Source organism: Podarcis pityusensis, assembly GCF_964106645.2.
Source record: "Podarcis pityusensis genome assembly, chromosome: 6".
Taxonomy (NCBI): domain Eukaryota; kingdom Metazoa; phylum Chordata; class Lepidosauria; order Squamata; family Lacertidae; genus Podarcis; species Podarcis pityusensis.
Genome location: NC_138030.1, coordinates 36515112 through 36539359, shown reverse-complemented (window position 1 = coordinate 36539359; position 24248 = coordinate 36515112). Strand labels below are relative to the sequence as shown.

Below are 24248 nucleotides of genomic sequence, written 5' to 3'. Positions count from 1 at the left end.
CCATCCCTTTCCTAGAGATTCAATGTTGTTTTTGGTTCAGTGCTTTTGGTTCAATGTTGTTTTTTTATACGAATAATGTTGGGGGCATAGGAAAAGAGAGGATAGGTGTTGCAGAGGTGTTGCACTAAACATGACATACTTAGGTCCATCAAGTAAGCTCCTGAATTTTGTTTCGAACCACAGATTTCATTTAAATCCAAGAATATTTGCAATATATTCTATTTATTTTAAAAGACAATCCACTGAATTTGCACGGATAGCAAAGAGTGGGCTAATGGTAGCAAGTTGAATAATGTTCCCCAGTTAGCATTAAGGCAATTCTGACAGATGTGTTCCTGTTTGCTCCCCTTTCCCAGCCATGGAATTTTTGCATGAGCATTAGAGGAAGAAAGTTTGCTTGTTGCTTGCAGGCAGGAAAATGGATACTGATGCAAATTCAATTAGGTATAGAAAGAAGCCAATGTTCCAAAATCACAGCTGAATTGAGAGAAAGCAAGCCAGTAAGTCCTCAGAGAATTTTTTCCTGAGTGAAGAAGCAAGGAAAGCATATGCATTGGTTAGTGGAGGTGACACCTTTTAAAGAAAATAATATTAAAGCCAAGGGAACAGCAAGCGTATGTGAGACACAAGATAGGTGCAGTGCTCAGTTTATTCAATTACTTCCATGAAAATAAATGGGACAACTAATCTAACTTGGCATCTGCCCTGTGAACTGCAGCTGCAAAACGAATAAATATTAAAAAGCATTTTTTTTAAAGAAAGGGGGAAATGCACTCTATGTTATTTCATTTTATGCAATTCATGTTCAAAAGTGTAGAAGCTATCAAAATATTAGCAAGTTGCTGAACTGAGCAACACAGTGAATGTGGAAATCACAGATAAAAAGGACAGACATGCAGGATAAATAATCAAAGCACAGAACGGCCTCATTTTGCTGTAAAATAGCCATGTGTTTACATGACCTGTGAAGGAGCCTAAACTGCAGGCTGTAGTTTTCCACTCATTCTTTCACCACTCTCCAAGTTGTTCCTACGAAATGCCACTGGCATTCATCTAGTGCCATTTGAAATGCTTTGCCTCTCTTGGCTTGGCTGCTGGAGATCTAGGCCACGGAACGGTTCACTGGAGAAATGTTTGTTCCTGAACACTCCAGAGCCCTACGTTACCTACTTGCAGTTTTCTGCTCATGTCAGATCAGCGGGAAAGAGGTTGGGAAAAACAAAGTACATGCATACTCTACCAGTGCGTTTGGGGGAATACTGATTAAAAATATCATTAAGACACTGAATGTGGCTGGCTATTTTTATGCCTACAACAGAACTTTCTAATTCACTGAGAAAGTGCTATGGAAATAGGATGCAAGGGGCTCCCCTTTATATGTAGAGGGCCCCATGATTTAGATTGCAATCCTATACACTTGGGAGTGAGTTCCACTGAACTCAATAGGGCTTACATTTGAGTAGAGATGAACAGGATTGTATGGTTAGCCTGCTGTTTTTGTAAATAAATAAATAAATAAATACTGTTGTAGGTTTGGGGGTCCCTCTCCAAACTCTATAAATTAATAAATGGTAGGATGTTGATTGTTTGGGATGTGAAGCGAGAAATATAAGCTGTGGAGGAATTCCTGGGCTAGCCTATGCAAAATGGTTTGGTCAAGCTGGGACAATGCAGGGCCACTGAGGCCCACTGGCAACACAGGAGACCTATCCTCCGCCCACCCCCCCTGCCCCGAGGTGGGAACAGAAGATTGCCAGGGTAAGTGGGTGTGAGGTAACCAGAAAAGAGTTTCCTTTTAGCAAGGTATAATGGGAAGAAGAAGGGGGAGAACAAAATACAGAGATCCATCTTGGGCAGGATGGTTGAAGGCAGGCTGGGAGAGATAGAGAGGCCTTGGGCTCCAGTGCTGCTCTGCTACAGGTAACAAGCCACTCTTGAGATACCACGCTCTAAATCTGGACTCCCTCCATCTAAATTCATGTGTAAATTTGTGAATAAATCGTATCTCTTAAAGCTTTGATAGCCTCCGCCACGTCTTCCATTCTCTAGCCAAGATGCCTAGAATCCCATGCAAAGCTTGGCAGGGATTGAGGGGCTGGTAACAAACAATACATTGTGATACATCTCCGAGCTTTTGTCATGGAAACCCTCCATGCTGAAGAGGCTTTAGGATGCATTTTCTCAGGCATGTGTGTAATAGGGTTTTAGGGAGCATTGTCTAAAAAGGAGTGCTCAAACCGCAGGCTTGTAAGATCTTACAAGAACCCCAAGATCTACACACCAGAGCCAGGTGCAAAAGACATACAATTGGATTGGATTTTTTTTTTTAAGGCTGCCTCTGAGCACATGCTGAACCTAGGGACTTGTTTTCTGACCAGAACAGAGCTTGCTGTTCTTTCAAATAAAAATCCACTCCACTTAACTTTCTTTATTTCAGCAGCCTAACTTAGGTAGAAAGAGTTATGTTGTTGTTGCTTTTGTTTAATAGTTGTGAGTCAGAAATGCTTCCTGCTCTCCATCAAATCACACAGAGATCTACCAAGCATTCCCAATACATCTGCCCACCCCAGCCTAGAATGTACACAATAGAGATGGGCAGGCTGTATTTCAGGAACACTGTTTCATCCTAATGGAATTAGCCTCAAGTCCCAAACTTAGCTCTCTGATATCTCAGGCAGAGTTTACTGCATAGGCTGCTACCTGTAACACCTTCAAAATACTCATACCAATGTGAGCAGAACATTTGACAGCTTCCCCCAAAGTGGTTACTGGCAGATGTTTAGGACTGTAACGCTCTCAGCATGGCCAATGGTAGCTGAAGATGGGAAATTCAGTCCAAAACAAGACTAATATATGAAGTAAAGGTAAAGGTGACCATTAGGTCCAGTTGCGGATGACTCTGGGGTTGCGGTTCTCATTTCACTTTATTGGCCGAGGGAGCCAGCGTACAGCTTCAGGGTCATGTGGCCAGCATGACTAAGCCGCTTCTGGCGAACCAGAGCAGCACACGGAAACACCGTTTACCTTCCCACCGGAGCGGTACCTATTTATCTACTTGCACTTTGACGTGCTTTCGAACTGCTAGGTGGGCAGGAGCTGGGATCGAGCAACGGGAGCTCACCCCATCGCAGGGGTTCGAACTGCCGACCTTCTGATTGGCAAGCCCTAGGCTCTGTGGTTTAACCCACAGCATCACCCATATCCCAGTAATATATGAAGTAGTCTCTGGGTAAAGAAAATCTGCTGGGCATATGCAAATTTTCAGACTAAGTGTATGTGAATATATTTGATAAAAATCTAGGAAAAAATGATTTGTGCATCTCCAGATGAACAATGTATTTGTTAGAAGTTTTGGAAAAGTTGTCCCCCCACCCTGCCCTTAGCAAACATTAATTAAAGTATCTTTAATTAAATGTTAATCACTAAGATAAGGTTGGAATTGACTATCCAGGCTATCGCATCTGTCTAGCTGACCCCAGTGTTTGTGTTTTACCTCTGGTGCCCTTCAACCTCTGCTGAGACTTGACTTTTATGACCTCCCTTGGCAAACTATTCCACTGTTAATTAGAAAGTTGCAAAACCTGCCCTCCAGTTTAATGCTTATTAATGTCTCCCTTGTTGGGTCTGTGAGTTTGCAGTTACAGAGCTCGGATGCAATTCATCTTCCCTAGGAAGAAGAGAAGTTGTGGCTGACCACATCTATGATAACAACCATTCCTGTGAGGAAAGGTTGAAAGAGCTCGGTATGTTTAGCCTGGAGAAGAGAAGATTAAGGGGAGACATGACAGCTGTTTTCTGTTGCTCCGGAGGGGAAAACTAGATTCAGTGGGTGGAAATTGCAGTGAAGCAGATTTCAGCTAAACGGTGGGGAAAGACTGCCCCAGGCGGTAGAGTGCTCTCCTTCATATGGAGGTATTTAAAAAGAGGTTGAATAGCCACCAAACAAGGATGCTATAGCTCAAGAATTGCCAATGTGATCCCCTCCAGATTTTGTTGAGCCACGGTTTCCATTGTCTCTGAGCACTAGGCATGCTGGCAGGCAGCTAATGGGAAGCTGGAGTCAAACGACATCTGAAGTTCACTGCACTGGCTATCTTTGATGTAAAGGTAAAGGGACCCCTGACCATTAGGTCCAGTTGTGACTGACTCTGGGGTTGCAGCCCTCATCTCGCTTTAATGGCCGAGGGAGCCGGCGTACAGCTTCCGGGTCATGTGGCCAGCATGACTAAGCCGCTTCTGGTGAACCAGAGCAGCGCACGGAAACGCTGTTTACCTTCCCGCCGGAGCAGTACCTATTTATCTACTTGCACTTTGATGTGCTTTTGAACTGCTAGGTTGGCAGAAGCAGGGACCAAGCAACAGGAGCTCACCCCGTCGCGGGGATTTGAACCATGACCTTCTGATTGGCAAGTCCTAGGCTCTGTGGTTTAACCCACAGTGCCACCCGCATCTGTATCCTAAATTGTAGATCTTGCATTAAGTAGTGTGCTAGACTCTATCATCTCCATGGTCATGTCCTACTTTGTGATTCTAAATTATATTTGAGCATGAAAGCACCTACCCAGAAAAGGGAATTTCTGCTTGCGTGGATGAGAAATACTTTGTGATAATTACAGTAGTTCTTATTGTTTCCCTCTGAAAGGAAGTTAGAAGATAGAAACTAGGTTGCAGATTCTGCTCAAGAATAGGGCCTGCTCCAAAGGAATCAGGAATGCCTGTTTTTAATGGAGCAAACAATATACATACATACATATATATTCCCTCTTACCATCCTTTTCATTCAATTCATTCCTTTTGATGCTGATAAGCAGCTTTTGTACAAAGAGAAACCTTCTGTAAGAATTTGGAGTTGCTTGAGAATTACAAATATGAAAACATTAACTGCAGAGACGGCAAGTAAAGAATGACGATAATGCCCTGGATCTTTTTAAAAGGATTAAAGCTTATGCACAAACTCGCACTTGGAGATTGGTCGCCTTCCCTTCCTGGACAGTTTGCCATAATTGCTATTTTGATGCACCATTGAGATGATAATTAAAATTTAAAAAAATGTAAATCAGTTGAACCAATTTCACAATAATATTAATTTTCTAGCTGTTTAATCTAGCTGTTTAACTGAGGACCTGTTTGACTTGTGTGACTTGGGCCAAGGAGAAGATTGTTATTAATTTGGCTAACTTTAAAGGGACTCATTTTCATATTAGGTGGATGCACTCTGTGTTAGGTGAAAAAAGGCGTCTACATAATATAATGCTTCACATGGGGTCAAAATAAATGCCCGGAGTCAAGGGTGATTAATAACAGCAGCAGCAGCAGCAGCAGTGATATATTTATATCCCATTCTTCCTTCTAGGCACCCATGTTAACAAGCGTATTAATAGGAAAAGAACACAATTAAACATTCTGAAAAGAGCTGAAAACACCTTCTAAAAACAGTTAAAAACTCAAAAACAAACAAAACATCACATACTCTTAAAACTGGTCAGGGACAGATCTTTCAGACATCAAACACCTAGGAAAGCAGGAATGTTTTTAAATTTGTCATACAAGTTAATAATTAGGGAAACAGATGCACCTCTCTAGGGAGGGCACTCCACAAACAAGGAACCACCACTGAGAAGGCCCTGCTATGAGTCACTGCTAAACAGGCAATCCCAAGTGACAGTACCACCAACAGAATCTCCTCTGCCAGTGATAGGCCCTGGCATGGTTGATACTGGGAAAGGCACTTTTTAGAGGCACAAAAATACTTTTTGGCTTAATGGTGGAGCTGATTTGAATGAGGTATTTCTCCCCCATCAAACAATTCTATGTCTTTTGGCTTTATGGGGATCTGTAGCCATTGCTTGTGCTTAGGGCATTGTCAGAGCTTCAGCCCACCTAGTATCAACAGGCTGGGCACGTATGTGTTAGGTTCAAGTTTTCAAGAAGCTGCTTCTTTAACTTGCAATCTGTGAGTTAAAATACTCTTGCTGCTGCACTATTCTTTCCCCTGAGGGTTTGTATGTTGTCACAAAACAGCTGCAGGAAGCGACAATTTGGACTGGAAGTTTTGGAAAGTGGAGGAAGATACTTATCTTTTCCCATGCAGGCTACTTTTCTTATCAAAATGGTCCTCTCTGAGCTGCTTTTGCCTTGCAGGGGAAAATAGACAGCTCCTTACAAATTCACTGTCTATCGCCTTTCTATATTAGCTCTCTTCAGATGCCTCCTCAAACTTATCCTTCCTAGATGGTCTGCTCTCAGAAACTGGCTTCTTTCTTACTTCAGAATAATGAAAAGCTTTTTAGGGCTTCTGTTTGAGTTTTATTTGCTGAATCTGCATTGGCATTCAACATTTTATTATGCATCTCTGCCACTCTGTCTCTAACCCAATAAATCATAATAACAGTTTTAAATTCTGATAAAGCGTGTTCTCCTTCATGGAGAGCACGTGTTGCGGTGGGGTCTGCTGAGCCACCCCTCTGTTACCAGGCAGGGTCTCTAAAGATGGCCTGGGGCAATGATTGGTTCACTGGGTTGCTGGGGTAAAAGTTATGTTGCAATTTTGGTGGGAGGGGTAAAATGTTTAAATACGCTGCACGCAGCCTGGAGCTTTCTCTTTGCTGCGTGCAACGGATCACCCGCCCACCCACCCTTGAGTAAGGGGTTGTTGCATTGACCTTGCTATGCCTGTCATGGGGTCGTCTGCCGTTGGGGCAGGGGCCTGGTAGGAATTTTGTCCATCTGGCTGATTGGCTGGGCCATTTGGTTTTTGCCTACTGCGTAGCAAATTGTCACAACTTGTAAGGTTGTGGTTAGGCATTGGTTATAAATTGGTGGAGGAGGGGTTAGGATAGGCTGGGCCTGCCCCTCCATGGTTGCTGCGGAAAGGGAATTCCGTTAAAGGAATCCTGGGGCTTGCCGTCTTTTCGTCCAATCCCTGGAATGGGACTAGGGCTGGCAAGCCTTCGGGGAGCATGCGGATGAGAATTGAGGGTCTGTGACTCAGCTCCATTTCTCTCCGACTTGCTTTCCCCCGCACTGTCTTTCGGTGGTGCCCGGAAGTCAGTTCTGTCCCCAGGCGGGGGGACAGATAGTCTTAACCAATGCCTAAACAACCACTCACGGTTTTGTATTTAAATAAAGTTGTGGCCAAAATTATGCCAAAAACCTTAGACAAAAATTAAGTGTGCGTTGTGAGTTATTTGGGGGGTGGCTTGGGGACCTTGACACGCAACTGACTTTGGTGAGTGTTAGGAAAATCAGAAAAACAGGAAAGCTTTTTATCCCTCTCTCATTACACTAGAACTCATGAACATCCTATGAAGTGGAATGTTGGAAAATTGAGGACAGCCAAAAATATGTACCTATTCACACAGTGCATAGTTAACCTGTGGAACTCACTTCCACTGGAGGCAGTGATGGACACCTACCTGGATGGTGGATTAGACAGATTCAGGGAGGCTAAAGCTATCAATGGCTACTAGCCACAATGACAGTATGCTTCTGAATATCAGTTTCTTGAAACCCCAGAAGAAGAGAGCTCTGTTGCACTCAGGCCCCGCTTGCAGTTTTCTCACAGGCACCTGGTTGGCCACTTTGAGAACAGGATCCTGGACTAGACGAGCCACTGGCCTGATCTAGCAGGGCTGTTCTTACGTTCCCATGTTCATTCACCACCTGAGGCAGCCACACTTAACTCTGCCCAATTGCTGCGGCTGATCCTGAGCAGCAGCAGCACTAAGGAGGAAATGAGCTACTCCAGGATGGGCCGCTTGCACAAAACGCCACCCCTCCAATCTGCAGCCAACACTAGACGATGCCTTAAAATAGCTGAAAAGGCATTGCTAGACGATGCCTTAAAATAGCTGAAAAGCATAAAGTACAGCAGAGAACGCTGGAAGGATCAGCCAAATATTATTTTGTTTTTTATTGGACTCTTCCTTTTTCCATTCTTGGCATCTCCATTCAGCATTGCCATTATTACTAGCATTTTGCATCCCAGTAAAAAAAAAAAAGAGAGAGAGAGAGAGAGAGAGAGAGAGAGAGAGAGAGATGAAAACAACTGACAGCTGATGATTTAAGCATATTTCCTCATAGGTATTTTGCTTTCTCTGCCCTCCAGCCAGAGTGTTCTAATTTAAATCTAACCCAAAACCTGCCCAGATTCTTCAGCTGGAAATTTGCAAACGCCTGGCTTTGCATGTCAAGCAGGATCACTGATTGAAAGTGGCCCAACAACACCCTCTCTACCTCTGGGATTTCCAGCACCAGTTGTTTTTGTCCCTTTATATATCACCGGGGCATAAAATAATATCTGACTCTTTTATGTGATATTGCTGCATTACATCTGAACCATGAATAAAAAGAGACATGTGATATATTCTTAAGGCTTATCTACAGCTACACGTTACAAAGGTATTTTGTCCCCACCCCAAAGCACTGCAGCAAAGCATCATTTGCAAATTTGGAAGTTCCTTTTATGTCTATGCAGATAGCGAATTATGGAAGGAATTTGGAGCTCCCTAGGGTAAAGGATGCTGCCAGCCACCTCCTTCTTTTCCTCTAATACAATTCCAGAATCCTTTGCAGGTGCTTCATTCAAAAGCATGCCTGCTACTGCTGCTACACCCAGCTGACCTCTATGTCATGAGAGCAAGAAAGTGGATACCATTTTGCATAACAATGGTAATTATGTATACTGTATGTGCAAATTTAGAAGTACTGTAATTACTATAAATAGAAATGTAATTTATCTCATTATATTGGGGAAGACTGTGACCACATGACCTTTGGCCCTGCTCAGCCCATGTCAAAGTTCCTGGTCTCCCTTGGACCAGGCAGCCCTTCTAAAAGAGGACTCCTTCAAATAGAGGAAGCCCATCAAATGGAGTCTGTTCCCTGTAAAGTAGGGCACAGGGCCACCTTACATATGTCACATAAACAAGTGGCAAGGCAGAGAGTTGCGGTGAGGACGTTCTTCTGAATATTCTGAAAAATGAGCAAAATTAAGCTATGGGTAGGCTAGATACATCAGACTGATCCTTTATGTTTATATTTATAGCCAGCCAGCCAACCAGAAAGGAAGTTTTGGGACAGGTGGTTGATCATTTCAACAATAACTATTGGCTCTGAATCAAGTTTATTATTCTGCAGATAACTTCAAGCACTTTGCAAATATTCCGATTTATATCCTCTGAGTTAAGTGTTCTGTGTGCAGAGATCTAGATCTTGTTCTGGACTTCTTGGAGGCATCTGGTTGGCCACTGTGGGAAGCAGGATACTAGACTAGACAGATTTTTGGTCTAAGTTGGCAGGGCTCTTATGTTCTTGTCAGCAATGAGCAGGATGTAGACAGCACACCACAAGAGCTTGCAGTCAATACTATTCATTTGAAGTGCTGTTGGCTTTGAACTGTCACCAAACTCACACTAAAGCTGGCATAGAGAAGTGTAAGTGCAAAATGGATACAGAAACCAACATACCATAGGCAATGATTTTTTTCTTCAACCTAACCATAAAACTACCAAGAGCAGAATTCATATATGCCCGCATGCCCCGGAGAAGGCTGGGGTTGGTGAGGCAGTGCCAGGTCTGCTACTGATTTAGCATCTAGAAAACTGCTTCTTATATTGCTGGTACTCATACCTACATGAAAGTGGGGTGTGTGTAGGACACATAAAAATCTGGCATTGAAATTGGTTGCTAAACAAATTTGACCCATAGACTCAAGTTCTTGCCATTGTGTGGCCAATGAATGCAGCCTCAACATTGTAGACACTATTAAGTTTGCCTCCTGGCTAAATGTCTGCCCCATAAAATTTTCTTACCTGGTCAAAGAACTTAAACTCAAAAGACCTGTGGTCATGTCCACCAGTGTTTATTTTTATACATGGCCCTTTTAATTCTCTCTCTCTCTCTCTCTCTCACACACACACACACACACACACACACGGAGAGAGAGAGAGAGAGAGAGAGAGAGAGAGAGAGAGAGAGATTATTTCATTGGCTTGAGTGCTCTTATTTTTTTTACTATTGTCTCAAACAGGGAAGCAAATCACTATACAGCCTGTGTATAGCTTGCCTAACCATCTGAGTGCCTAAGCACTGAATACAAATGCACCTTTGAAATGACAGGTGCTGCTTTAATGGAGTGCCCTGGCACCTTTTTTCAAAAATGGCACAAGGGGTCTTTCTAAACAAGTTTCCTGGCTGTGGGCATTGTCCATGTGACATATTTTGGGAAATCTCATTGAAATGATTGATGATCTTAGTCTCATTACTAGGATAAACACTTAGCACTGAGCTGGCACTTTTGCTGTCCATATTTCGCAGGCCAGAGAAAGTGGCTTAATAGATGTAACATGCACAGCATTTATAGAGAACCGTCTACTGCAGCTGTCCATGCCAGAGAGACCTTTGCTGCCCAGAGAAGTAGATATGCTTTATCAGAATTTTCTTTCTCAATGAAAGCTCATTGTCAGTGAACATTGAAAGCTGGAACAAAATGTATGTGGATTGGCTATTCATCCTATGCATGGTTAGTGCCCAATACAATAAAGCTTTGTATTTATATTAAATAAATACATGGAAAGAGATAGAGGTGACTTTGTGAATGAGCACTGTAAAGAAAAAGGATGAATCAGTCACCAGTTGGCATGGATTTGAACTCTTCAGTGCTTACATTCCAATATTTGGCAGAGAAAAGTGCATTTGATTTATATTATGGGAACAAGTTTGGTAGTCTTCAAAACCATTTCCAAATTCCATGCTTTGCCTAATTATAATTTACAAATAAACAATTTACTGCAGCCCAGAATATACACCTAGGGTGGAATGTAGTGCTAAGCGGCATATGTGTGTGTATTGAGTGTGGGGTGGTGTCTTGTTCTGGTCTCCAGAGAAGACTTTGTAGTGTGCAGGGGTGGATAGGGGTAAGGGCGGGGCAAAGCACAAGAGGAGCTCGTTCCTTGCATGCAACAACTTAGTTGAATCCTGCCCCTATATTCCACAATTAGATGTCATACAAAGGCATATGCTTTTGTTATACAAATTTACAATGGAAACAACCGATTAAAACATTATCTAATCCATACAGGTCAGCTGAATTTTCAAATTTGGCACTTACCAGGAATGTTCAAATCTCATGGAGGAGAAGGCTAGCCATGATGGTTATACTCTGCTTCCACAGCTGGAAGCCGTAATGCTTCTAAATAGCAGCTGGGGAGAGTGCTCAGAACCTGCTTGAGGGTTTTGTCACAGGCATCTGGTTGGCTACTGAGAGAACAAGATGCTGGACTAGACAGGTCAATGGCCTGATCCAGCAGGCTCTTCTTATGTTCTCTTATTAGTGGTGAAGATCTACCTGTAATGTGGTTTGTGAGCTTGGCCTCTAAATTCATACCTGTGCTTGGAAGCCAATAGAGTTTTGTGTTCAAATGATATTCTCAGGAAGTGTGATGCTACTACTCGTAATATAAGGTTAATAGATCAGCTGATTGTCATTGATGGTGATTTTCAAGAGTTACATTTCTATGGATTTTTATTTTAAATATTTTATTTGGCTATTACATTGAGCTCCCAGCAGTCTCTCGTCCCAGGGATGGATCAGTTCCACAAATGCTTACGCCAGGCATCCCCAACCTGCGGCCCTCCAGATGTTTTGGCCTACAACTCCCATGATCCCTAGCTAACAGGACCAGTAGTCAGGGATGATGGGAATTGTAGTCCAAAACATCTGGAGGGCCGAAGGTTGGAGATGCCTGGCTTAAGCCATGCCAAAGCCTCAGATACTCTATTCCACATAGATTTATGTTGTAACATCAAATCGCTTAATCGATGATAAAGAGTTACTGGGCTATGATTGGAAAAGCCTCCGATTAAAGCAGACAAGAATTCTTAAAAGAACTTGAACTGGGTTACAAAGTTGGATTCCTCTTGAGTATTAAAGATACTGTGAATATCACTGTTTGCTTTTATAAGGTAAGTTTTTGGATGACTACATTTGCCTACCCAAAAATATGGTATTAGTCCAAAAGAGGTGGGTGCATGTTTATATACGGTACTTCACTTGCATACTTGTTTCCAATGCTATGTAGTTATATTTCTGAACAAAAGCAATGGCTGACTGGGGGTAGTAGAAAGAGGACTGAACAATTGTTCCTTTTATGCATGCAATTTGTTAATGAACTTACAACCTTATGCACGTATATTATGTTGAAGGGGACTTACTCTCAGGCAAGTGGGCTAGGATTCAAGCCTCCAATGTGTGTGTGTGTGACAGAGGAGATGGCAGCAAAAAGAAATCATCCTCATTTTGAAGATGAATGTTCTTGGCTCTTGATGAGCTGGTGCCTTTAAAAAGGGGGGAAACTATTTTAGGCCCTTTCTGTTTAAAAGCAATCCTGTCCATCAGCTGAGTTCTCAACTGGTTCAGAGCTGCCTGATAACCAAGAAGTATCCCTAATTGAGAGCAGTGCTGAACTACTTGAATGAGCGCCTCTGAACCGTCATGTTCTGAGGGTAATTATTTTCATAAATATGAATTGTGGGACTCCTGCCTAAAAGTGTGCCAGCAATCCAATCTATACTACAGATGGATAGAAATGCAGCTGTGCGGTGTTAAATAACTATACAAATAGCATATGGCAAACCCCACCCCCCGACCAACCAGCTCAGAACTCTGAGATGCAGTTAGCTATTAGGGATAAATGTTAGTCAAATTGTCAAAAATGCTCATGATAATATCACAATGACAAAACGACAGCATTCAAAACCTAGTATCTGTCCATCATAATTGTAGTGGGCCTTCAATATCATACCTCATTTTCTTTTTTCTCAGCCCTGATTTCCCCCTCCAGTTGAAGCACTAGCAAAACCCAACCAACATCACCAAATATATATATATGACAATGAACCAGATCATGAACTATAAAAAGGACTAACTGGGGATTGTATTCAAATAAGCTTCACTCAGAGTTGACCCATTGAAATGTATGGACTTAACTGAGTCATGTTAATTAATCTAAATTATTAACTTGACACTTAATTGACTACCATCTTAGGGATCCAACTAACAAATCTGGAGGGAGATCACACTAGAAAAATCACTGTTGTGGCAAAGGAAATGTTGGGATCATTCTCCATTTCTCTTGGACTTCGCACTGTGATCGATCCATCAGCTTTCCATGCCCATGAAGTTTCCCTTGGAAGGTTAGGCTGGGCACAGACATTCTGGGGACTGCATGGTTACAGATTAAGAACAGCAAGTTTGCATCTCCTTTTCATTCTCTGCCCCTCGTCTTAATGTGCTGTGAAACCAGTTGCATGACACAACACTGCCACTCTGGCTGCCACTTATGGAGGCTGTGAAACTCAATGAAGAGAAGCCAGAGTGGGGAAATGCTTAGAGTGCTGGTGTCACATAATGCATATTGAATTGCTAAACAACATGGGGAGAGAGGAGGAGCTTTGGGGATGCAGAACTAGTCTCAAAGACAAACATGTTTAATAGTTGGCTTAATCTTGGTGTTTGCACTGTTGGAAGGGAGAGAAAATATTTAGGATGCAAATGTTAGTGTCATCAAACAGGGGGATCTTCCCCCCCCCCCCAAATGGAGGAGAATGGTTTCTTAAGATTGTCAACGTAGCTAAAATTAATTCATTTTTTTAAACTTGACTCTTCTGCAAGTAGGAAAAGGTACCTTTAAAAGCTAGAGGAAATGATTAATAGGACAGAAGGAACTCTGATGAGAAAAAACTGGAACATTTTCTGTCTTTGGAGGCCACATTAAATGACGTTTTATTGAGTTTTTATATTTTGCTGGAAGCTGCCTGGAGTGGCTGGGGAAAGCCAGTCAGGTGGGTGGCATATAAATAATAAAATTAATACTCTTATTAAATGAGGCTGGGGCTAAACGTTGCCCACTTGCACTATAAATGGATGCTGAGCCTCATTCTCCAATTCCTTTCCATTTTAGCCAAATCATGGCACAACTTGCATCTTTAAAAACCGTAGTGGGAGGGGGGGCAGTCATCATCATAAAATAATAATAATCTGGGTCCCTTCTGTTGTCATCCCCCCTCCGATATTTCAAGCAACAGGCTCCCATTTATAAATTAATTTTAAAAAATACATCCTATGTTTCCTTCTGAATATAAGCAAACAAATACTCCCTAAAAAAACCAAAACACTTTCTCAATTTTTGGGCTGTCTTGTGCAAGAGGGGATGATATTATGCAGTCTTTGCATACTTGTAAAAAAAAGATGGAAAAGAAAAGCCAGTGATAGAAGTACCGTTACCTTGATGGCTGTCATAATGACTTTGGGTTGTGAATGGAGAGTGACACATTTAAATGGATAGATAATATGATAGTAGGAGAGGGGGGATATTCCTGAGATTTTTATAAAAGCTGGGCAGCCAGCTGAACTCAATGGCAGGAAGGACTAGTCTGCAGTCATTTGGTTCCCTGCTCAAGCATCTAAACCAAAGAGTTAGTCATTTATCAATCATACAGTCATTCTTTCTAATGACTTGCATAGGAACAGAGATTAAAATGCCTTCTGTAGCAACAAGAGCCGAAATGGGATTTTAATCTACCCTGCTATGGGGTGATTATATTGGGAAGGGCATTTGCAGGGAGAGCTCTCTTCTTGTTAGCGGCCCATAATTGACTTTCCCAGGCAATAGTCAGTCCCAGCCAGGCCTGTGGATTAATGAAAAATGGTCTTTTCCATTTTTCATTTTCTACGTCGCTCTCTTAATGCGGTAAATAAACCAATGCTGCTGGCGCTGTGTGCGCCTGAAGTCTCCTTTCCAGAGGGCTGATTTATCTACCTTTTTTATTTTCCATCATTAATCTGCCCTCCTTACTTCAGTGGTAATCCCATCTGTCATGTAGAGAGAGATGTTAAGAGATGGAAACCTAATCCCAATATGGCTTTCATTCTCTGTCTAATGTACTTCTATAGATTTACATGGGACAAATCATTACACTGGCTTCTTAATGAAGCTGGGTGCTTAAATGAAACAAGCTTGGGAAAGGTATTCCATATACAACCTGGTCTTTTCCTTGCCTTTGAAAAAATGCAGGGACTTTGCAAAGTACACCAATGTGCATACAAGCCTGGAAAAGTGACCTACATGCAGCCTGTTGTCATTTTTATTTTAATACACAATAGCACTTTGATGTAGCAAATAATATTCCTATTTATGGAGAAAGAATTATATCTTTAGGTAACAGGCAAAAATGTTCTTCTACTCCTAGGCTTTTGGCTAATTATCCTATGGCCCTTTAAACTGTGGGGGGAGTTATTTTTGTTTGTCACTATGTTATGTATTTTTATGCTTTTTTATTGTAAACTGCTCTGTGATCCTTGGATAAGGGGCAGTATAGAAACTGAACAATAAGCCAACATATGAGATACACAAAAAGAAGTACAGTTGCTGGTCGATCTGGTGACTGAGCAACAGCATGTAGGTACTCCTGGCCTCAGAGAATCTTACACAGCAGGTCAACTCTTCCATTGTTTCTCAGTGCGGGATCCATCTGTGGGACTGATGGATTCCTATGGGTAGACTTGGCATCCATTATGATCACCTTATTAATTTGTAGTTATTCTTCGTATTCAGTTCAGTGGTCATCAGTTTGGTCATAAGACCTCTAGTCCTCCTAGTCCAGAATCCCTTTTCCCATTGCTTCTGGGAACTCCTGCTTGAAGGCAATAAATAGCCCTCTCCCCCTATTGTTTCCTGGCAGCTGGTATTCAGAGGCATATAGCCACTATATATGGCATATAGTCTCTAGTGGACCAATTCTTCATGAATTTGTCTAATCCTCTTTTAAAGGCACCTGAGCTTTTAACCATCACCACATCACATGGCAGCAAATTCCACAAACTGTTTCTGTGTTGTGTGAAGAAGCCAGTTCTTTCATGTGTCCTGAGTCTACTGCCATTTAATATGGTGACTTCAAGAAAAGATTTTCTCTATTTTTATGACACTATACATAATTTTGTAAGCTTCTATCACATGAGCATAAGAAGAGCCCTTCTGGGTCAGGGTCATCATTTCCAGCATCGTGGCCCAAGTAGATGTCTATGGAAAGCCCCCAAGATGCAACTGGCATTCAGAGACATGCCGCCTCCATTAGTGGAGGCAGAACCACCACTGCCCACCATATTTCTTTTAAACGAAATAGAAATCCCCCACTCAGCCTTTACCAACCTCCTCCCCTCCAGGTGTCTTGATCTGTAACTCCCATCTTCCCCAGCCAGCGTGGCCATTGATGAAGAATGATGGGTTAAGATACTCCTAAACATTTGAAAGAAACCAGAAGCCTGCTTTATTTGTTTCAAATAGGGAAGCTGCTCTAGTCCCCCTAATCGCTCTGGTTGCCCTTTCTAGTACCTTTTCAAACTCTACAGTCTCCATTTTGAGATATCTACCATCTGTAGCAGAACACTGCTGTTTAATTGAGCTATGAAGTGGGGAATTCCCCGGTCTATCTTTACGTGCCATGACACTAGCAAATCAGCCCATTCAGCTGGCTCTTCCCTTTTAGCCTGCTTCCTCCAGCTCTTGGCAACAGCTGCCAATGGGTCACTCACCACATCACTCGCAGAACATTGCTCAGCTTTTATTTTTCCATCCAAGTCCAGCTTTAGCTCCTCTAATCTTTCTCTTTGAATGATTCCCCAGCACACAACCCCACCAGCGTTTTCATTTTAGAGCAGCCTGCTCTCTAGCCCTGGCTTTTACATTCTGGAGTTATTGAGCTCAGCACCCCTAGCCTTGAGAGCTCTCCAGTTAAGACAGCCTGCCAGGTTCACTTACAGGCTCAGCATGGCTGGAGACATCTGCACATGTTCATTCATGAAGACCGCGGCTCGCATGAATGACTGGCCAGCTAGATGCTGCCCTGTTGTGAGACATCTGGTGTCTAGTGGAACACCAGAACCTCTGAGCTTAACACCAAGCCAGGGACAAGTTCCTGGAAACCGGAGAGAAAGGCAAGAGAGGTAACAGGAAGGCTCACAAGCTATTAGCCAGTTGCTAACATATTTTCTTAAATACACACACACACACACACACACACAACCAAAACCCTGCAAACTTTCTATCATCTTTCTCTGAACAGGGGGCACCAGCTGCAAACTGCCTGTATCGTTAACTCAAGAACAATTAACGCATCTCAGAACATCTCATGTTTATTCATATGCTTTTGACTCATCCTGAGTTATGTGTTTCAGTGATGCTACTGACTCATTTTTTTATTTTAAAAAATTGTTTTTCTTTCCAGCTGCACTTGCTGTTTCCCCCCACGTTGACAGAATCAGTAGTCAGTGAAATGAATATGTATCTTACTAAGGGATGGTTCAGTCGTGACATTTATGCAGATGTGGAGCACAGGTCATTCCTGCATCTGCATAAATGAGTAAACATAAAAACTCAATCCAGCTAAAGATGGTTATAAATCCCAATGAAGCAAAAGAAAGTTATTGGCTGTTGTTTTTTAAAAAAAGAAATAAAAATTAACTCACAAAAAAAGTATGTAGGGCAACTTTTGTAAAAGAAGTATAATACAAAATAAGATTAGAATGCAACCTAGAAATAAAAACAATTAGGCGATACCAACAGCAATTTGGGGTGTGGGTTTGTATGTGTGGAAGCAGTAATAATAGTAATAATAATTTTTATTTATACCCCGCCCTCCCCAGCCAAGGCCGGGCTCAGAGCGGATATAAATAAAATAAAATAAAATAAAATCAGAATACAAAATAAAATCAAGATAATCAAAAGGCCTTCTTTAATCATTTTTTCTTCCATTAGTTTCAATTGGACAAAATTAACATTGAATGGACTGGGCCCAAAGGCTCACATGGGGCTGTTGAAGATTTTCTCTGCTTAACCTGCCTCACATGGTTGTTGTGAGGATACAAGGAAGTTGAGAGTAGATCATTTTTTATATCTATAAATAAGGTGGCGCACATGAAGTCAGAGGGACAGTGCCTAGAATGAAGACTGAAACCCACATTTGTAATAACAGCTGTTAGAAGAAGTCTTAGATTCTGATATTCTCCTAAATATTTTTTTCATGTGGAACTAAGCCTACCACAGTTCTGGTATGTATGACTCTGGATTCACTTGGGAATACAATTTTCATGGGTAAGTCAGCAATCAAGCCCATTAGTTAACCAATTCACACCTTACGTTTCCTCCCACACATGGGAATTATCATAACTGTTTCCTTGAATTGGCCCTGAGGCAGCACCCCAAGGACACAAATTCCTGTCCCTGCACATTACTGTATCACTACTCACAAAGGATCGACAAGGATTCACAAATGCAGTTGGGGGAATGAATCTGCTGTGGTGCCATTTGTACTTATGTGACTAATGCCAAAGAGATTTGCATTTGATTCCCTAACCTACATGAATCCCTAAGAGCCTGCTCATCACCAGTGAATTTTAAAGCTGTTTGTTGCTTTCTAATTAAAGACTGCGGTGCTTGTTCAGTTTGGAATGCTGTATCTGGTCCTATATACATACATCTCACAGGAACATAGTCATACATGCGCCATCCCAGCTTGCCTGCACCCAGGCTAGAGTTTGATATACTAATGCAAGGAAATGCATGCAGAATACATTAAGGCATGCTATTCACATTCATAAAAGCATGCAGAATACAAGGGCGCCACAAGTCAAATCACAAGATAGTGCTACTTTAATCTGCACAGCATCCCCCATCCTAGCCCAATGTTGCCCTGGTGTGGACTGGCCTTTTAGCCAAGGAACAAACAGCAGTACTAGAAAGGCAGTCAGGGGTGCAGGATTCATAGTGTCAGGCCTGCAGGTCTTTCTGGTCTTGTCCAAGTAGCCCAATAGTTCCCCCTACCACCCAAAAAATACCCTTGCCTATGCTATTTGCATACCTGTCAACTGCCCTGGGAAAAATGGGTCATCCATTTTTTTTCTCGTGAGAGGACAGAGAACAAAATGGCCACCACGATCTCGTGTGATTTTGGGATGCACTTTTTGGGCACGGAGCCACAAAATTTGTGTTTTGGGGTATCATGTAAGATTGCTGCCCCTCAAAAGCACTTTTTTTGGGGGGGGGGGTCAGTGATTTCGCATGAGTCAGGTGACTCACATGGGAGTGCAGACCCTGAAGGTGACATCCCAGATTTGGGCTGCATCATGGTATGCAGTGGCTACCCTTGGTATGCGCAAAACTACTTTGGGGGCCTATACTGAACCTGGCTTTATATGAGTCAGCGCACTGGTTCACCACCAACTGCCAATAATTTTCCAAGGGCTCAGTCAGGGCTGTCCTTCCCCTTCCCTTGAGGCCTTGTTACCTTTGGTTCTTTTCACTACTCGTGGCGGGGTTCAACCTGAGATGTACTATAAACAAATGCTGTGGTCAACCACAGACCCATGGTGCCTTTTATGACACCCACCACCCTATAATATAAATGCTTCTTCCTTCTGTCCCTCCACCAAACGTGATATCTGGCTGCAGCACCAGAGAACATTATATTTGTCTGCCTGCTTATGCTGGCAGGCAGTTTAAATCTGCTCACAACCTCATTGCTTTCTTGCTCTATCTTAAGCTCTCAGTTGCAACGGATTTTAAAGCAGCTAAGCACATTCAAGACACTCTTCCATTGTACTGAAAACAAGTATTTCTTTTTCTTGATACGGCTTCCCCAAGGTCCCTGTTAATAACATTTTGAATTGTAAGATACTAGCCCTTTTCAGACCTCATCATCCAAATAAAATAAATAATAATAACAATAATAATAATAATTCTATACCACCCTTCATCTGAGGATCACAGGACAGTTTACAATATAAAAACACAAAAAATATGTAACATAGTAACAAACAAAAACACTAACCCATCACAGTTTAGCAAGTCATAGATTGTTTAATCAGCCAAAGGCCTGGGAAAAGAAGAATGTTTTTACCTAAAGATATGTAGTGAAGATGCCAGGCGAGCCTCCCTAGGGAGAATATTCCACAAACAGGGAGCAACCACAGAAAAGGCCCATTCTCATGTTGCCACCCTCTGGACCTCTTGTGGAGGGAGTACACAAAGAAGGGGCTCAGAGGATGATCAGAGTCTTTATTGGTTCATATGGGGAGAGATGGTCCTTTAGAACAGACTAGCTGCCTAAAGAGTGTGAGGGGTGCTGGATTGCTCCCACAGACCTCGTCCACCAACCTTCAAATATTTGGCCAAAGATTTCAATGGGATTTCAGTGTGTATACACAAGGGGAAGCTGTTGCCCTTTTTTTGGTTATAATCCTGCTGCCCCTCAGAATATTCAGTATATGTGCAACAGAACAGCTGTGGACAATTATATTTCTCATTTACCCTATCATGAAACTGGGACTTATCCTGGTTTGCACAAGCTTACCTGCCCTTACTAGGTTGGAACACAAATGTAGGCACTCAAGGCCTGAAATGTGTATCTGGATTATTCATTTAAAATGTTTCAACCTTGTGTTCCTAGTTGTTGCTTGATTAGAGCTCCCATCACGCTCCAGCCAACTTAGGCAATGATTAGGGATAACATGTGCTACAACACCACCTGTGCACCCAAGGTTGAAGAATATGAATTTAAAACAAATCCACCCCATCTTTCTAATATAAAAAAGTGCAAGGCAGCCAGCATCAACAATACAAACAACAACCATATTAAAGAAAACAATACAAAAATCAAACACCTGGAACAGAATACAGAATTGAGACAGAAGATAGCTCAGTAGGCTGACATAAATTTCGTATGAGGTTCAGATAAGGATAGGAAAGTCCCATCTGAAGCCCTGGAGAGTTATGGCCTGTCAGTGTAGGCCAGAGTTCTTCAACATTGTACTGTATCAGCTGTCTCCAAACTGGTAGCTTCTATATGTTTTGGACCACAACTCCCCATTATCTCTGACTATTGGCAGCACTTGTAGTCCAAAATACCTAGAAGGCACCAGGTTGGGGAAGGCTGCTATGTATGCTACTGTAGATGAGAGAAAAACAATGATTTAAGCTGCAAGAGAAGAAGAAAAAAACAATTTCTCTTACTATGCTTGCTAATAGGTAACTGAAAGACATTCACTTCATTGGCCTTGCAGATTTTAAAGGCTGGAGTGTGCATATCAGAGCTCAGCAACACTCAGCCATGCATAAAGTTTTTGAAATGCTTCCCTTCTGTGATGAGGCATATGTTACTTGTGCTTACCTCTGAGACAGATCCATATTCAGAGTGCATCTATTTCAACACCTGCTTACAGCATCTGATCATCTAGTCCCACATACAGAGAGGTAAACAAGCCATTGACTCCTTTCTTTGTTGGAGGCATATTGAACAACAGTCAAAATTCTATCTAGGCATCTATTTCTTTTGATGTCACAGGCACCTCGAGGCAATGAGTGCTAGATCTCTGTTCTTCAGCACTTGGCCTGCAGGCCACCATCAATGGTAATTGACCAGCTGAGCCTCTCTCTCTCTCTCTCTCATCATTGCCTTTGTTTGTACAGTTCTTTGATGTCACCAGTTGCAATGTTTCCTTTTAATACTTTCTGCATGTGCTGCGAGTGCCTCCAGATTACCACTATTTTGCAGGAGGGATCCAAGCACATATTAGAAAGTTAAGTTTGTGCAATTCAGGTGGGTTAAAGTGCTCTGCAAATCCACTTTAAAACAAGAACATACTTTTTTGGGTGTTAGGAACTCAGTATGGCTGAGTGAATGATTAACGGGAAGATGTATAAACACACCACAAGCAAATCAGGATGAATGCTTGTTGTCGTATAACCACCCGGCAAACAAATCAGAATGAATGTGCAAGGAATTCATGATTAATGCTCAATAAACCAGGCATTTGGGATAGCCCTGGGTAATAATGAAACATAATGTCTGGGACTGCTCTGATAGTATCAGAGCCACAGGACAGAAAGCCAGGGTAGGAGGGCAGTGCTACATTAAACGAACATTTGAGTAGTCCAAGGAAACTCTACAGTGTCCTATAAAAGTCTGATTTAATTTAATTAGCAGTCATCATGTCCCCTCTGCATACGGTCCTGACAACTTGATTAAATGAAGTATTTTTTTATCAGTTGCAGTAAGAGATGCAGCACCCTGAGATTACGAACATTGTGATATGAATGAACACGTTGAAATGTCATGCAACTATTGCAGAAGGAGGTACAGAAGCTGTGGTTTTCATGCCAAGGCACTCAACAATTTAGAAGAACAAACAAAAAAGGGAAGGGCTGAACTGCTCAGCACTGTGGCTCAAACCAGATTTAGGCCACTTTTATAATTTTTGCTATCCCTAAGAAACAATGGGATGCAGGTGGTGCTGTGGGTTAAACCACAGAGCCTAGGACTTGCCGATCAGAAGATCGGTGGTTCGAATCCCCGTGACGGGGTGAGCTCCCATTGCTCGGTCCTTGCTCCTGCCAACCTAGCAGTTCGAAAGCACGTTAAAGTGCAAGTAGATAAATAGGTACCGCTCTGGCGGGAAGGTAAACGACATTTCCGTGCACTGCTCTGGTTCGCCAGAAGCGGCTTAGTCATGCTGGCCACATGACCCGGAAGCTGTATGCCGGCTCCCTCAGCCAATAAAGCGAGATGAGCGCCGCAACCCCAGAGTTGGCCACGACTGGACCTAATGGTCAGGGGTCCCTTTACCTTTACCTTTAAGAAACAATACTTAGTTCTTGGGAAGCAAAATCATACTAGAGCAGGCTTCCTCAACCTCGGCCCTCCAGATGTTTTTGGCCTAAAACTCCCATGATCCCTAGCTAGCAGGACCAGTGGTCAGGGATGACGGGAATTGTAGTCTCAAAACATTTGGAGGGCCGGGTGTGGGGAAGCCTGTTCTAGACTCTCCTTGTCAATTTGGGGGGTGGGATATGGCCAAGGCCATATAGGGTCCTAGCTGAGAGGACTGGAGGGCTGCAATCAGGCCCTGGAGCTGAGGTTTCCATCCAGGTTGTACACGAAGGGGAGGAACACATGAGTCAAAAACTAGCTCCTCGATTCATCCATGTGGATAATCTACAGGCCTGGGCTACATGTTAAAACTGCACCGAAAGTATTGGATAATATATTGCTGATAAATATTTCAGAGACAAGGAATTGTGCATTGCGATGAGCTACATCTCACAGCATGTCTAAGCAGCACCATGCTACAATATTCTAAACACAGGGACTTCAATGTTGACTTTGTTGAGCAGGTGCTGTACTCAGCTTTGAGCAAATAATATGAAAAACTGTTGGCACCCCATGCCAATCCCATCAGGTGAGAGCAGGGAATGAACTTTGTTAATGAGCCAGTTCTAATAGGCCCTGCCATGTTTGCCTTTAGCTTCTGTAACACCCTCTACTCTACAAGCGCTAGAATAATTGTAGCTAGGTCTTCACACATGTGTGCTAGAAGAGTCATAAATCTTTCCCTTAGGAAGAGAGGTCCCTTTAGGGTTGCTGTAAAATGAAAAATGAATGCAAAAGGGAGGTGGTGGGGAGATAAAGCTACCACTATGACAACAGTAGCTGGGAATGACACTTCCCCTATGAAATGGTGTCTGAGTTTCATGCTGAAGGCCAAAGTGGATGGGTTTGTGGAACTGTCTGTCATGCAGGCAATTGTATCTAGCCTCTTGGCAGGCATGAGGAATGCCTACTGCTCGTCTTGGAAGTGAATAAATTAAAGTTTAACAGGTTTTCCTGATGGGCAGCAGATTGAAGTTCAAAGACAAAGCAGACTATCTGAAATGGATGGGGAGGCTGCCTCAAGAAGCAAGAGGAACCCAACTATAGGGAGAGCCCTATATCAGCTGTTGCCAACCTGGTGCCCTCCAACCTGTTTTGGACTCCAGCTCTAATCAGCCCCAGCTCGCATGGCATTGAAGGAGTGACAGCGCCTTGTCATGCTGAGCAGTTTGTCACTGACAAATATTGTTACAGGACCATGTCACCTTGAAGGAAAGCTGTTCAGCTCACAAGACAGAGCACAGGAGTTGCTTTCCTTGGGTGTGTGGATTTGAAGCATCAATCACCGGCTGCTGCTGAGAGCTGCATCTGCTAAGCATTATTTAGGAGATTATAGGGCTGATCTAAGTAAGTATATCCACTGAGCTCTTTGCCCTTATATATGGAGCTACAAATGTTCACAGTGTATAAAATTATATTAAATCATATTGGTACTCCTATCTCATTCATGTTTACTTAAACCCCACTGCATACATTGAGTTTTACTC

The 24248-nt window shown here is 42.5% G+C and overlaps 1 protein-coding gene across 6 annotated transcripts in view; it reads right to left on the bottom strand.

Annotated features, from left to right (window-relative positions):
- Window positions 1-24248, bottom strand: part of KCND3 (potassium voltage-gated channel subfamily D member 3) — a 267155-nt gene that overhangs the window by 119038 nt on the left and 123869 nt on the right. The gene's annotated exons all lie outside the window — the stretch shown is intronic.